This window comes from Pinus tabuliformis, chromosome X, assembly GCF_031772625.1.
Source record: "Pinus tabuliformis cultivar Carrire ecotype Pingquan chromosome X, CPIR1, whole genome shotgun sequence".
NCBI classification, from domain to species: domain Eukaryota; kingdom Viridiplantae; phylum Streptophyta; class Pinopsida; order Pinales; family Pinaceae; genus Pinus; species Pinus tabuliformis.
The window spans coordinates 1,512,146,190-1,512,163,302 of NC_142308.1; the positions used below are offsets into that span (position 1 = coordinate 1,512,146,190).

At 34.6% G+C, this 17,113-nt stretch overlaps 1 pseudogene; it reads left to right on the forward strand.

The window, feature by feature from the left end:
* The first annotated feature begins 15,744 nt into the window (after positions 1–15,744).
* Positions 15,745–16,389, forward strand: LOC149145796 (pentatricopeptide repeat-containing protein At1g80550, mitochondrial pseudogene; annotated as a pseudogene).
* Positions 16,390–17,113: the final 724 nt, after the last annotated feature.

Genomic DNA, 17,113 nt, shown 5'->3' on the forward strand with positions numbered 1-17,113 from the left:
AGTTTTTAATTAATTATATGAGAGGATTTGTAATGTTTCCCAATAATTGGAAAACATAGAGGAATTAGCCTTGAGATAATTAAGAATTAATGATGGAGCCTGAGTTAGATTTAGTTTCAAGATTTTAGGGATAAAATCTAGATTGTAGGGGTGTTGAGATATTCGAGGACTTTGTTGAGTGATTAAAGGGATTTGAACCTAAATTGGTTCAATTCAATTTGTATAAATTTATGAGCCTCAAAAGCAAATCAAAAGCAAATTAAAGGAGGTAGAATAGAATAGAGAAGAGAGGTGAGGCTTGGAAAGCCAAAGTTATAAGCCTCCAGGCAATTGGAAGGCCATGAATGTTGAATATCTGGCAAAGACAAAGTTTGTAAGTATTTTTCATTGTTAGTACGAAGACTGTGTTTTAGAACTGGGTTTATTGATTCAGAAATTGTATTTAATTTCTGTAACTTGGGCTTGAATGGTAAATCCATGTGAACCGAATGAGAGATCAAGGAGCGATGGATAATTGTTAATTTAAACCTCTGTTTTCATTAAAAGGGCGCATAGTTGTTTCAAGCTCTGTCTATTTTGAATAGGATCGATTCATGTTTCATATTCTTGAGCAGCAATATACTTCTGGTTTGAAAAGCGTAAAGTAGGAACAAAGGTTTGAAATTCGATGTTAGAACAATTATTGATTTGCAGGCGTAGAGAAGTATACAATTTGAATGGAATGACATATAACGATTGCCAAGAGTTTGATTGGAAAATTGAAATATTCTATTATGAATCGGAGGCATTGAGTATATTGAATGCCGAATATGGGTCAAATGCTAGCTCAGATTGCTGAACCAATGAGTATGTTGAAGGCCTGTTGCAACCGTGTGGAGAAAACTGCAGCTTTTGGTATCGATCTGCAATATTCAGGTGTGTGAAAAATTGTATTACGGTTAGCTGTTTGATTGTATGCGTAAAGTTCCGTGTGAAGAATCAATTCATTGCTGGAAATCGGAACTGAATTACACGTCTTGATAAAGCCTGTATGTTGAGAATTCTGGGTTTTATGGTTGGGAATTCATTTGATTTGGTAGATCTATGTAAAAAGGAAATGAAGAGATCGATCTAAGCCTTAACACAGAGGAATTGTTTTAAATTGCCAGTCATGATAATTAACACAGAGGTCAAATTATGTTTGCTGGAATCAATTTTATAAACTGCGTGATTATGTTTGCGTAGTTATGTTTACAATGACATTGGAATGAGAATATGTGCTTAGTTATGTTCAGATAATCATAATGTATTGAGAGAAGAACAGGACATGCATGCAATTCTGAGTTCGAACGTTGAATTAAGGCCCAGATCAGTGGTGCTTTTCTATGAGAAATAACTCTGTTTGAGAGTTCTGGAAGTAGAGAAAAGCCTTCCACAGTTGCGCAAAGATGAAGCCAGCGTTGAACGAATCTGAAGTGAGTCGAAATCGATGAATAACATAGTGCTGAGATCCTGCATTATTGTTGGATGAGAGGTAAGTAAATTGAATGGCTAGATCGTTGTTTACATTGGGCTTTGGTCTTTAATTAAGTTGAACCTGGTCGAAGATTTAGATTGATAGCTGAAACGATGGTTTATTATGGCGTTGAATGGGTTGGATGTTTAACCAATGTCAAGTTTGTTTTAAAAAGGCAAGGGCGCACTTAAATAATGGAAAGAAAATCGATTTGTTAAAATCTTGACATTTGAGTGGTGTTTGAAAAACTTCTGCATGAAGTTTTTAAATTGGGATTGTATTGAAAATTAGGTTTAATCCCATGGAACGTTGAGTGTGGAGTGTATGGTTTTGTACCATTGGTTGAAAGGATTTCCATTCATGAAGGAACCTTTGTGTGAAGATTGTCGGGTTTATGATTTTAAGCATATGTTTAAATGCTTCCGCATGTGAAAGTGTTTGTGGAATAGCCAGAATGGGGAATTGTGGAGCTTGATATTGAATATGCATTTGTATATGCATGAGATAGGAAAAGATTTTGGGTTTTGAAGGGTAACCTGCATCATTAATTCATTCAATATAGAGCATATATTTATGGGCAACGGGCTTATATAATATTTGATCAAAAAACATATTCTTCAAAATATATTCCATTTTTCTAATTCAAAGCTAAATTTCCTTTCATACAAACTGAAATATTTTTCCTTTAACAAGTCACTGTTGTAATATATTACTAAATGAGAAGCTGGGTAATGAAGTTATTAGTGGTGGAATATGAATAAATTACAAATACATGAAAGAAATAACACCACTATGTCCTAGGAATGCCGAGTCTTTACCCTCTTGGTTGGAAATATTACTTAATGAAAACAATATTTTTGATAGAGAACATTTCTAAAAATAACCAATGCTAGTGCATCCAACAACAATGACATTTCTATTGCCATGCCCTCAAAATGTGTGGAAGTATCAACCACGTGTCCTGCACTTCACTATACACACTACTCTTTCTTCGTGTCTTCATAGGAATCCCTCAAGTTTGATACTCTCACAAGTACTGATACAAAGTTCTAGCTCTAAAGGGACTCAGATTTCAAATAGATGAATGTATTATATCTTGGCTCTAAATGATAAACACTATGATGGGAGCATCCTGGAAAATTGGATGGAATTTTTGGTAATCAATTGGAAAATGAGTTAATTACTCCCAATCCTAGTAATTTTGATACTTAGTAAGATTTCATTTCCAAGTTCTATCTATCTAGCCTCAATTAAAAGATTGTAAAATTGAGAAAAGTGATGAACAACTAATTTTGGCAGTGATCTCCAAGTTAGGTGAGTTTTATTTAGTGTTTCTTTCCACATTTATTTTGAACTGAAGATGCCTTGGGCCAATCTTTTGTGAGTCTACTTGCTTTTGATGCTTTTATTGAACAACTACTTGTGAGATAAACTCATCAAAATGGTTGCTTTTGGCTATGGAATTTTTATAGCTATCTTGCCTTCAAATTCAAGGATACAACGTAAAAAGGAATCTAAGGGAAACAGCTGAAAAGTACAAAAGAGTGTTAATCTTTCAAATACCTCACTCAAAGAAGATTTTAAAGTAAAGAATAGACCTCTTAAATTTTCTTTTTATTGAAAGGTAATTCAAAATCTTGCTTGTAGAAATTGGTTGCCTTCGCATCAGAAATAAAGAAACACAATTTAATTGTCAATCTATCTTCTTTTGGAACTCATACAAGAAATGCTAAACTTATCTCCACTATGGCATGTTTCTTCTTACCTAAATGGATAATTGATTATGGAGCAAACCATCACATGGTAGCACCTAAGAATTTGTTTACTTCCATTAATTCATGCAATACAGAGCATATCTTTATGGGCAACTCTTCACCTTTACCTCTTCAAGGGCAATGTTCCATTGAGATGATAGATGACATGATCAACAATGTTCTATATGTTTCTAATATTTCAACTAATTTGCTCTCAATTTATCAGATTAGAAGTTTTGTTTCAAGGAAAACAATCTTGTTTACTCTTTATTTTTGCTTCATGAAATTGAGGACCCTTCATAAATTGTTGCCGTAGGGAAAGTGGATCATCATTCACACTTGAACTTATCTTTTCATTTTGTAGTAGAGCCTCCTATCAACTTATTACTTGGTCACTCAAATGAGTTAACTAAATTATGACACGAGATTTGGTCACGTAAACTCTTGCTATGATTATCAACTAAGAAAACTTTGGTCACTAATCTTATGTTTCTTTGTCTTTTTGATGGTGTTTGTACTGGGTGTGTTCTTAGCAAGAATCCTCAAGTTACTTTTTTTAAGGACAAATCTTGGAGAGGTTCTAAAGGTATTCAGCTTGTTCACAATGACGTTTTCCGTCTTATTCCTACCTTATCATTTCAAAGGGCCCATTATCTACTGACATCCATTGATGACAGCTCCAAACAAGCTTGGGTCTACTTTTTAAAGAAAAAAAGTGAGGCTTTTGACATTTTTCCTAAAGCAATATGGAAATGTTTATCAAATGTTTGTAGAGAGTTAGAGACATAATGGTAGTGATTATGTCAACCTCAAATTTGAAGACTATTATGCACTAATTCTATTCAGTTGCAACATATAGTGCTCTACTATCCACAAAAAAATGATCCTACCTTTATTTTTCAGCTGTTATAAGCATTTTGTACATGGGTACCTATCATGGCCATGTAGCTAGGACCCATTTTTGGAATTTAGCCTCCTTTCTAATACTCGCCTAAGTTTCAATTAAGGGGTTTGTTAGTGTACAGACGATTGTAGGTTAACTTGGGTAAATCATTACATACTTGTATACTTCCCAACTATCCTTCTTAAATGTTGGACTCCTCCCAGATTGCTATAAATAGAGGGCTTCCCCTTGTATTTCTTGGCAATAGATCTAATAGATGCAATAATAATATTTTTCCTTCAATTGGCTTTGGGTCTATGTTAATCTTTTTCTATTCTGTTGTCTGTATTGAGTTTGACCATGTTATGATCTTGTTGTATCTGGTTCGATTCGACATTGGTAGAGGCTACTGCACTTTAAGGTTTTCATATTTTTGTATTTGTCTCACATTACCTTTTGCATATATTATGGAAATATTTGAAGCAAGTTAGAAAGTGCTAACCTAAACCCTCTGAGACAATTCAACATTGCTTTTGTATTTGGACTGTAGTTGTTCCATTTCTGAAACTCCCTGTTAGGCTTGCCATTGTAGATTCACCAACCGATACATGAAATTCAAGAAAAATTATAGAGAATGTTGATAATGAAGTGGGTGTTATATAGGGAAAAAAATGGAAGGAATCTGATATTCAGTTTTCGGTACTTCCACTCTACCTGTAGTGGCAGCAACAATGCTTATCATCAGCTTTATTGACTGGTTACTTGAATTGGTTATCTTTTAGGTGCTGCATCCATCTTCCTATTTTCTAACTTTCAATCCCCATTCATATTTTATTCTCTTTGAACATATAAGCTTTAGACTCATGCCTTTGAATCTTGAGACCCTGAATATGTATGTCAATCTTTGAGTTTTTGTTTGCAATCAGAACTTACAGTTTTTCATAAAACTCAAGCTCCCAATGTTTGCATTTGTAATTCAATATTCAAGTAGAGAAGCCTTGTCTTTAAGAGATAGGACTTGCTCATGCAAAATTACCAATTGGGTTCGCTCCTATTTTGCAACCATTACTCCCAGGGAAGCATTTGAGTGGTGGAAATGAATGAGAAACAAACCTCTCTCTAACCACACATCCACTTTTTTCAATTTGAATGCTTTCAAATCCTTGCCATACCAACTTATAAATATGGGAGTCATATCAGATTGTCTTTACTTTCAATGAATTTGAAGCTAGATCAACCCCCTTATTTGCAAAAATGTGAGTCACCTTAAACAAATGCATGGTGGGTGAGAATATAATCCTATCAAAAAAATTGTTTTCCGATCAAGTAGTGCATTTAGTTTCCTAATGCTGATGGACTATGTGCTACTACTAACAACATTGTCTATGAGCCTAGGGTGAGCTTGTAATCCCCATAGCATTCTGCCTTGACTAAGTCCAACATTTTTTTTAGTTTAATTAATTTCAAGAGATAACATATAGTGGATTTAATGGTAAATTGTGTTCATCAATAGTTAATTATTGTCCAAGTGCCCCACTTATAGATTATTTTATTAAATTGGTTAAATTGGTCCATCATTAGTTTCAAAATGCCATCAAAGAATCTAGGGTATTTTCCCATGGTAATCAACAAATCGACTTCGTTAAATATGCAAGGTGATTCGACAATTGGGAGTGTACTTTAGGGTGATCAATCTAAGCATATTGAAGACTACCTATTCTTTGGATCAGTCTAGCTCTAAAGATAGATCGTTATAACTTTTGACTGCTTTGACATAGGCACATATATTTTATGTTTTTGTTTCTTTTGAATTTTTCTGGCTCAGGTATAAAGGATCAAATGCATGATTGTCAAAGCATATTATGATGGTGTGTATGTAGTCTCTGAGACACTTGTGTGCATGGAATCTAGTCAGAATGCAGTGTGAGAACATTATTTGAGTTTGGAGTGGAATTAGCAGAGATTGACTTGAGCCAAAAGGAACCTGTGTGCATGGAAAAATTAAATCTACCTATGATGGAAAAGTGATCATACAAAGTATTTTCTAGTGAATGGAGTATGGCACCTGTAGCATGAGATTGTTAGACAATGCATGGTAAGTGTAACTATGTGCATGATCATGTGTGTTGGAATGAGTTGCTGGTGCGAATGAAGCTACATTATTCCAAAACTAATGATTGAGACAATTACTAGTGTGCATGACAGAGATTAAAGACATCTGAAGAAAATATAGTAAGTAGAGGATAGAGTTAGAGGATTGCTACTGTTGTGTATTCCTTATGCTAACAATATGCTTGTAGGGATCATGTTCCCATAGATGATCTTGTAGCTCTCATTTTATTGATATATTACTATGGTGTGTCCCTTTTCCATTATGTCAGAATTGTTGTGTTTTATCTAAGTGTGAGACATGTTGAAATATATGCTGCTAAGGGCGGAGTATAAGTCAATTAATATATATGGCTGATAGATGAGGTGTTTGGATGAATTTTATTGAGGGAAGAATAAAAAATGTTTGATGGAAAGACATTATTCATGGTACTAACTGATGTGGTTATGGGGATATAGTGTTGTATGACAGTTTGATATAGTTCGTATATATGTTGTTGACCTAAGAGAGGATGCAATGTATGGGTTTAATACCTTGATGACTGGTTAGCTGTCGTACAATTTGTAATGATACTATTATGTAGTTAATGAATTGTGCAACTATTTATTGTACGATAGTAATACAAAGAGTTTGTGAGAGAACAAGGCTATGTCTGATTAAATTTATAACATCTTACTGCCTACATATTTCAGTGTATGTTGCTGGTTAACATGGAAATTAGGTGTAGGGTAAGAGTATGATTGATGATAGGGTTTCATGAATGTATGCTGCTATGGCTTGTCAAAATCGATGGGCATAATGGTTTTATGATACATAAATATTTAGTATTATTGTGAGCATAGGTTATGCTATTGTTGGGGTAAGGGTTTGCAGAAGAAATCATGATGAGCTAGGGCTTTGTCATTGTATCAATGCTAGTAATTGGTGCTTGTATGGTTAAAGTTTTTGTTGCTAGGGTATTGAGAAATTTGTATTGAGTTTTTGTAATTGAGGTTGAGATCATTGTGTTGGTGATTGTATATGCCAAAGTTTGTGATGTGCTAATCTGCATAGTTGTTGTGTTATTGTCATGGTGGTATGCTACTAGATAAGTCTTGTATTGATGCCATTATGGTTTGACGTTGTATTGATGTTCTAGCTGAGTGACATTGGTGATGCGACAGTTTTTTGAATCTATTGAGTCACAAATTTTATCAGTCCTTAAGCAGGCAGCAATGGAAATCATCTAGCACATAGGGAAAGAGGCTACAATAAGGGTATTGGTTGCTGAGAGAAAGGCTACTCTTTTTGAACAGGAATTGATTAATACCAAGAAAGAGGCATTAGCTATGCTTTTGTGGTTGAAACACAACATGGATGCTCATTGTGTTATTAGTGTTTATTAGAAGTTCTATAATTTTGAGGTGATAACAAGGCCTCTCTGGCTCTGTTCTGCCAGGGTTAGTTCTAGCCACTCCATATTCATCATGCCTCATTACAACATTTTTAACAATATTTTTTGTATGATTTAAGATTTGTGTTATCAGATTCCCTAGTATAGTCATTAGATTCTTAAAAGGTGTTCCTTGTTCTTTCATTCCTATCTTCTGACAAAAATTTGATTCTCGAAAGGGATAGAATGAATAAATGCCTCGTGATGATTTAATTGAAAAGCATACGATGATTTAACAAGTCCACAAATTTTAGGAAAATCATATTTCTTGTGTGGCTCCAAATGATGAGAACCATTGAATGGAAGATGTGAAAAAATATTTTTAAGCCAATCTCTAGGAAACATTTTCCTCCCTGGAAACATATGAAGCCCTAAGAAGCCAAGTTGTTGAACCACTTTCTTAGCAGATCTTGCATTTCCACTATCAACCATAAAAAAAAAGGAACTTGAAGAAGAAATAGCCTTGGTAACATTTTCCCGCACTCCAAGTAGATGCTTATCCACTTGGGAAATGATGGAATTATCATATCTTCCTCCCCTCACATGCTTCATAAGCCTAGAAATTTCAGTAAGTTCATTTCCTAGATCTTCTGTAAATATCTTTCTCTGAGAAACACAGTGAGCAAGAACCAAATCATCCAAACCTGCACTAAAACCATCTAAGGATAAGAAAAAATGTTCAACTAAATTCAAGCACTTCACTGCCACTCGTAGACCTTTACACATAACAATTTCATTAAAAATTTTAGTAAAAGAACTCAGCAATTGTGTTTTATCACCATTGAATAATATTATTTCACTATTCATATGATAAGCCCATTCTTCTCGCAGTTCATTTTCGGAGGTAAGCCCATATGAAAAATTTGGCTAGGTGTCTAAAAAGGCCCTCCATCATGCACTTTAGTGACTGCTGGTTCAGGAAAGCTTTTAAAAGTCTACATTCATTTTTGATTCTATGTGGTTTTATCCAGCATAGATTTTTTGGATAGAAGCATAGAAGCCAACAACGTATCTACTATCAATAGTTAGTGTTCTTTGCCTCTCCAGAATGGGAACTAAATATTTTTTGATCCACAATTAGAAGCTGAGAAAGCTCATCTTGAGATTTTAAAGAGCGGGGATAGAAAACATGAATGACATCCCCATCCAAATCTGCACCAAGTGGCCAACATATGAGAGGGCTAATAATTATTGTAGAGCCCAAATGTACCTATGCTTTTAAAGCCTCCAATGAATGTTTGTGGAAACTTGGAGGACAATTAATCAAAACAGAATCCCCATCATGAAGTCCACAGTTAATCACGTCATTGATTTTAACTTTATTCATTGTTATTCCAAATGAATTTGAACAAAAGTTACCTCCTTAGTCAACATAGGTTCTACACTATCCCTTTTGTATATTTTTCTACAATTTTTCCCTATTGTAAACATTTACATTCTCCACAAATGTTACTCTCTTAGCTATTTCTATAGATATACCAATTTCTATTATTCTTTTATATGCATTTCCAATGACAACATATCGAGATCATATATTACAACTCTTGAAGACTAAATAGTTAACACTAAATCTCAAAGGGACTCACCTATATTAGTTGTTGAGCAACAAGGACAATAATAAAAACATTGTAGCTTTCTAACATTATAAAGCTTCAACCTTGTCCATGTACTTTTTTCAAACCATGAAAGGAATATAATGTAGATATAGGAATGAATAATCTAATTTACATAGAAGTGAACACATATTACATGAATGTTTCAAGAAGCCTCAATGGAATCCTCGAGGTACATTCTTGAAGAATATAACATTCTCTTGAATCCAATACTTTCTCACTACAACATAAAGGAACTCACCTGAAACAGTTGCAGTTGCACTATAAGGAATATCATTGAAAATTAGTTCCTTGCTACTACTACTAAAAAAATTCTCATCAATGTACTTTCCTATAACCATGAACATGATGCAAATGGACAATTGACTGAAACTAACATAGAAGGGTACTGCATATTACTTGAATGTTTTAGTAAGCCTCAATGGTATTTTGGAAGTATTCTTATCCAAAGAGAGATGTTCCACCGTCGTAACAGATTCTTGTTGTAGTATCATAGAAATCATGAATATCAAAATCTATAATGAGATTCAATTGATTTCCACCTAACCTCATAATTGAAATCAAACTGGATTTAGGCTAACAATAGATTCTTGCACTAAACTTGTGAAAAAAAAAATCAATTTGCAGTCTTGTACATAAAATGCAAAGGTACTTGTAAATTAAAGGAAGATGTGGTTGAGAAAATTAATTTCTTCTTCATCAAACATTCTCAATAGGTAGAAGGTAAAATGATTATTTTTTATACTGGTGAATGCTATGTGAAATAAGTCCATGTCTACAATGAATAAATATTATGTTTTCTTATAGAAGATGAAAAATAGTTTAACGCATACGCACTTTCTATTGTGTTTGCTTTAAGATTTAAAATATAAAATAATAGAGAGAATCAAAATAGAAACTAATGCATTTTTTTATTATCAATTATCATGGATTTGGTATTGGGATTTTGAAATTGGGTTCATACTAACAATAGATTGAGGATGATAAGATGAGCTATGAGCTAATTGAGTACCAAGACAAGAAAATAATTATGTCCAAAAATTTCCAGTGAAAATGGGATTTCTGTCACTTACAATAATCTTTGGGTTTCCATGTAACTTTTGAATTTCTTCCATAAATGCATTAGAAACTGTACTCACTTTAAATTGATGTGATAATGCACAAAAGTGTGCATACTTGGTATGTCTGTCAACTACCACCATGATGACACTCTTTCCCTCAGAATTGGGTAAACCTGTGATAAAATCCATTAAAACCTCCTCCCAACGTTGGCCTGGAATGGATAAAGGTTGTAATAGACACGGGGTCTTAATTGTTTCAACTTTATTTTGTTGGAAAACCAAACATTCCACAACAAAATTTTTAATATCCGATTTAAGGCCATCCCAAAAAAAAATTCCTTCTTAACCTTCTTGTAAGTTTTTAAAAATCCTGAGTGCCCTCCTAAGGGAGAACTGTGCAATTCCATAAGAATATTTTGTTTGAGCTGGGAAATATTACAGAGGTATAAGGGATCTTTGTACCATAATGAATCATTTTGCCAGCTAAATGTATGAGATGTACTAGAATCTTGTTGTAACTTTTCAATAAGTGCCACACTTCATCATTCTTCCATTCCTCCCTTGCTTCGTTTATCCAATCTAGTTGGATAATAGAAATGGTGCACAACAATGCTTCCACATCCTCATCCTTTCTTGAGAGTGTATCTGCCACCACATTTCGCTTCCCTTTTTTGTAGATGATTTCAAAGTCATAACCCAACATCTTTGTAACCCACTTTTGTTGCTCTTCATAGGATAATCTTTGTTCTAAAATGTATTTAAGGCTATCATGATCCATTTTTACCTTGAAGTGTCTTCCCATCAGGTAGGATCACCATTTCTTAAGCGCATGTATTATTGCCAGCATTTCCTTATCATAAATAGATTTTTGTAAAAAATTTGCCTTGATTGGACCACTTTCAAAAGAAATGGGTCTTTCATCATGCATTAAAACAACAACAATTCCATTTCCTGAAGCATCACATTCCACGATAAAGGTTTTTGTGAAGTCGAGTGTAGCTAAGACCGGTGCTTGGCACATTGCCTCTTTAAGATGTTCGAAGGCCTCTGTTGCTTTTGGAGTCCATGAAAATGCATCTTTGTTCAATAATGTTGTTAGAGGTGCTGCTATTCTCCCATAATTCTTAACAAACTTGTGATAATACCCTATCAACCTGAGAAATCCTTGCAGATGATTTATGGATGTGGGGATTTTCCATTCCTTAATGGCTTTAATTTTTCTAGGGTATACCTTAACTCCTTCATGAGATACAATATGACCCAGATATTCCACCTCTTTTACTCCAAAGAAACATTTGGATCCTTTTGTATATAATTGTTTCTCCTCCAATAGTTGTAGCACCCTGTCAACATGTTCAACATGATCCTTCCAAGACTTGCTGTAGATTAGTATATCATCAAAAAATATTAACACACATTTTCTAAGAAAACGGAATTCATCAAACCTTGAAATGTAGAAGGTGCATTGGTAAGGCCAAAAGGCATGACCTAAAATTCATAATGACCCTCATGAGTTCTAAATGCTGTTTTTGGAATGTCTCGAGTCTTCATTCTTATTTGATGATATCCTAAATTAAGATCCAACTTGGTGAAGTAAATTGATCCATGCAATTCATCCAGTAATTCATCAATGATAGGAATGGGAAACTCATCTTTAATAGTGAGCTTGTTGAGCTCCCTATAATCCGGACACATGTGCCATGATCCATCCTTCTTGTGCACCAATACTACTGGAGTAGAGAAAGAACTTTGACTAGGTTGAATTATACCAGCCTCTAGCATTTCTACAACCATACATTCAATTTCACTCTTTTGAGCATAGGGATATCTGCACGACCTGATGTTTGGAGGAACACTTCCTGGAATCAGATGAATATCATGATCATGATCACGAATAGGTGGGAGGCCTTTGGGAGTCTTGAATACCATGGAATGATTGTACAAGATTTTTTAGAGATCGGGAGAAATAGATGATTCCAATGTGGAAACATCTAGCGAACATAATTGTGAAATTACACCTCTTTGTTCCTTTTCTAGAAGCTTGGTCATACCGTTAGAGCTGATTATCTTTCCTAGTTTCCTTGCAATACCCCTTAATTCAACTTCCTTTCCTTCTGCAGAAAATTTCATGAAAATTTCTTGAAAATTAAAAGCTATTGTACCCAAGGATTGTAGCCATTGGACTCCTAGTACAACACCAGCACCTCCCATTGGAATGGAAAGCATTAGTCTAGTCAATACACATTCTACCATGGATAGCTTGATATTATGGCACCTTCTAGAGAAATTTGTTGTTCCTCCATTTGCAACCATCACTTGACACTCTGGTGCTGGATATAGGAAGCAATTCAATTCTTTTGCTACCTTACAATGAATAAAATTGTGGGTAGTTCCTGAATCAATCAACACTATTACCTTTTTCTTCTTGATTTGTCCTTCTATCTTGATGGTTTGAGGATTGGTAATTCTAGCCAATGCATTACAAGATATGGTCAGATTCATTTCTTCCTTATCTAGGTTTTGTTCCTGGAGTATATCCTCTTCTTTTGACCTTTCTTGCTCCTTTTCTTCTTCCTCTTCTCAATCTATGTAGAATAATTTTTTCTCAACACACTTATGACCTTTAGTGTATTTTCTATCACAATTGTAACAAAGCCCTTTTGCTCTTTTTTCTTACAATTGTTGTGGTGTCAACCTTATAGGTTGTGGAATACTAGGGGCATCAACACTTCCATCTTTATAGTTGTGAGAGGTATGCTTCCTGGTTGCCATAATTTTGCTTTCCATTTTTCTTGCTAACCTCAATGCCTTCTCTAATGAATCAGGTTCCCAAAGGTGAACATCATGTTGGATATTATCCTTTGAAGTCCCTATGAATACATCAATCCTATGCTCCTCTGGAATATTTTTTACCCTTATGTTCAATTTTTGGAACTCCTCAATGCGCTCCATTAGTGAACCCTTTTGTTTGAGACTTATCAATTGGCTAAGAAAAGTGTTGCTTTTTGTATCCTCATAATGTGTTGTCAATTCTTCCATAAAAATTGCCCAAGTGATAATTTTCTTACGAGAGCAAAGCCATTGATACCATACAAACTGTCTTGGTTCCAAATATAAAGTTGCAATACATACCTTTTGTGTGTTTTGCACATTATTGAGATCGAAAAATTGCTCCATCTGTAATATCCATGTTGCAGGATCCTTACCATCAAACAACCTCATATCGATTTTTGGAATATGATGGGTCTTCAATCCAACATTAGAGTCTATGCAATCATGATTAACATTTCCTTTGTTCGTACCATGAGTTTCCTTTACTACCCTTTCACCATTAGTAAGTATTTCTTGTAGAAAATTTATCAAATCTGTCTTCAAATCTTCCATGCCTATCGTCAAATTTGTCTTCAAATCTATATTCAAATCATCCATCTTAGCTTCCACACCATTCATTTTAGCTTCCATGCCCTTTATCTTAGATTATACACCATTTATCTTAGCTTCTGTTAGCTTTTGTGAGAGTGACACTTGTTTCACTTGGTCTTGTAATTTTGATATATCATGCAACATTTCTTCCTCTTCTTCATGAATCATACTAGAGATTTCAGGTTGCTTACTAGGTTTTTTCATTTTCTTTCCTCGGGGAATTAGTTACCGATAATAGTGATCTACTATACCCTTTGAATTCCTTCAAAATAATTTTTCAAACCAAGCTTAAGCAAAAATTTAAAAAAATATACACACCTTTTTTCACTTTGTAGGAGCTTGATATTACCTCTGATGTATCTCTGTAATTTCAGATCATCCAGATCTGAAATTTTGATCTGTAGTAGCCCTCTGTGTCCTCTTTCCAATGCCACCAATTTGATCCAAATTGAATTCTCCAAGGAAGAGTTATGCCAAATCTCCCACAGTGACCTGATTATAGACTAGTTTAGTAGAGAAAAATTGTACGACGTTCCACGTGTCCCTGTTTCGACCTTTGACTCTAAAAAATATACAAAAGAAACTACAGTCCGTCCTATTTCTGTAACTTGTTACGAAATTTCAATCTGATGCACAAAGGGAAAGTTATGATGATTTTCCCCAGGTCACCTGTTTGGAATGTAATTTAGGAGTCTACAAAAAGATGAACTTCCTCAGATCATATCTCCACAAATATAGTGCGAAAAGCTCTAAAATTTAGACCTAACGTTCAATGCGACTTCTTCACAAATGAGTTGTTTTTTTTTGCTTCTTACATGTCGCAGAAAAACGTTATAGCGAAAATGCCACGATGACCTATTTGGAGGAGCGAAACCCTATAATCCAAAGCACTCATACCAAATGTTATGAAACCAGCTCACAAAAAGATAGAAAAGATAGATCAACGCCTTAGAATTCAGCCTCTTCAAGGGGGAAACCTCCTTTAAATTACACAAATGAATGATTCTTTGATGATTCAAATGACAAAACCTCCTTTATATATATAGGAGTCTAAGGAGTCATAGTATAACCCATCCAACCTAACAATAGTAATATAAAGCCACAAAAATAACAATAGAGGGATTCTATGGGGCACAATAATAACAATATGGGGACAAATAGTGGCACAACAGTATTACTAAGCGATACAACTATAATAGTAATGGGGTAATCACTAGTATTATAGGTACCTAACAAATATATTTGCAGCCTTGTACTTCAGATGCAAAGGTGTTTGTGACTTGAAGAGGGATGTGGTTGAGGAACTCAATTTCTTAATGAAACATTCTCAAAAAGTCGAAGGTGAAATGATTGTTTCTTATACCAGTGTGAATGTTGTGTGAAGGAAACTCATGTCTACCATGAATAAATATTTTCTTTCTCATGTAGAAGATCAAAACTAGTTTATAATGCATGCATTTCCTATTGCATTTGCACTAAAAGATACAAATACAAAGTACAAAGAGAATCAAAACATAAAGTACTAAATTTTGTGTCACTTATCATGGATTTTATGTTCATATTTAGTTTCAAATTTCGAACTGCATAATTTTTAAAGAGATCTCATTAAACATGAGAACATTGCATATCGAACATTCTAGGGTGTACCTTTGTTTAATATAATGTTGAAGACAATTATCCACTAGAAACTTTGAAACAACAATAAGTTCATTCATATTTTTTATTAGGGTCAATCTTCAAATAAAAAAATGCATTTTCAATCAGATTGGTTAGATGATTGACCTGGAGAGTAAGACACCTTTATGATTATGTGTAACACTACTATTGTCCTTTGGTTACCAACTAGCTGTAGGGGACATTCATACAAAGAAAGTCGGTAAAAGTGTAAAGTTTCTTAGAATGATGATGGTACTGCAAAGGCCTTGGAAAATATCAATGGGATTCTCAGAAATGTTGTTGAGTCCAAGGAAGAAATGGAGTCTTCTCTACAGAAAACTGTGTCGGCTATTGATCCTTATTTGGTAGAAAAAGTTCTCTGTATGCATGTGAACAATTGGAAAATTGCATATGGTTTCTTTGTTTGGGCTGGTAGGCAACCTGGATATCAACATACCACAAAGGTGTGCAATGCCATGGTAAACATACTCGGTAAAGTTAAACAATTTGATATAGCTTGGGAAGTGATTGAACAGATGAGTAAAGGTGAAAAGGAAGGCTCTTTGGTTACTGCAAAAACTTTTGGAATCATGCTCAGGAGGTATGCTGCGGCCCATATGGTGAAGGAAGCTGTGGAGACATTTCATAGGATGGGAGATTTTAATCTTGAACCAGACAGGACTGCTTTTCACAGTCTTATCAATTTTTTGTGTGAGCACAATCATGTTGAAGAGGCAGAACACATGTCTATTGGGAAGGATTCGAAATTCTCTCTGGATACGAAGACCTTCAACATTCTTCTTACGGGATGGTGTAAGAGAAAAGCTTGGCAAGAATGTAAAAGGTTCTGGAAAGAAGCAAATGAAATTGATAGCTTTTTCCCAAACCTCTTTTCTTATTCAATATTTATGGATGTATTGGCCAAGTCCAGGAATCCGAAGAAGGCACTCAGGTTATTTTAGGAAATGGAGGAAAGAGGGATTCAGCCAGATGTCATAGTCTATAATATTCTGATTCATGTTCTTGGCCAAGTAGACCATGTTAACGAATCATTGCAGGTCATGCATAAGATGTTAGAGATATGATGTCATCCCAATTTTATGACATATAATTCACTAATCAAGAATCTCTACATAACTGGGAGAATGCATAAATCTTACCAGCTATTGGAATAGATGGTTCATTAGTGGTGCATTCCCAATGCCACCACTTATCACTTTTTCTTCAGTAAACTGAGAAGGCCGAAGGAGACACTGGAACTTTTTGACAGAATGGTTAGAAGTGGATGCGTTCCAGCCATTGATACTTATGTCTTGTTGATGAGAAAATTTGGAAGATGGGGTTTGTTGAGGGTAGTTTTTATAATTTGGAATCAAATGCAACAAAGAGGCTATAGTCTAGATAAGTGTGCTTATGAGGCTCTAGTCTACGCACTCAATAAGTGGGGTAGATTCTCTTTAGCTCACAAGTACAGAGAAGAGATGGTAGCAAGAGGGCTCTCATTAAAACCTAGGAGGGACATTTTTCCAGATATAAGTTTGGCAAAATCAGGCAATGAAGATAGTTGAAGTTGTAAAATATCAAAAGAGGTTACTCCTAAACCATAATATGGAAATGATTCACAATAATCTCATATTCGTAAGATCTGATACATATGATTTATTACCATCATGTTATTGGAATGAT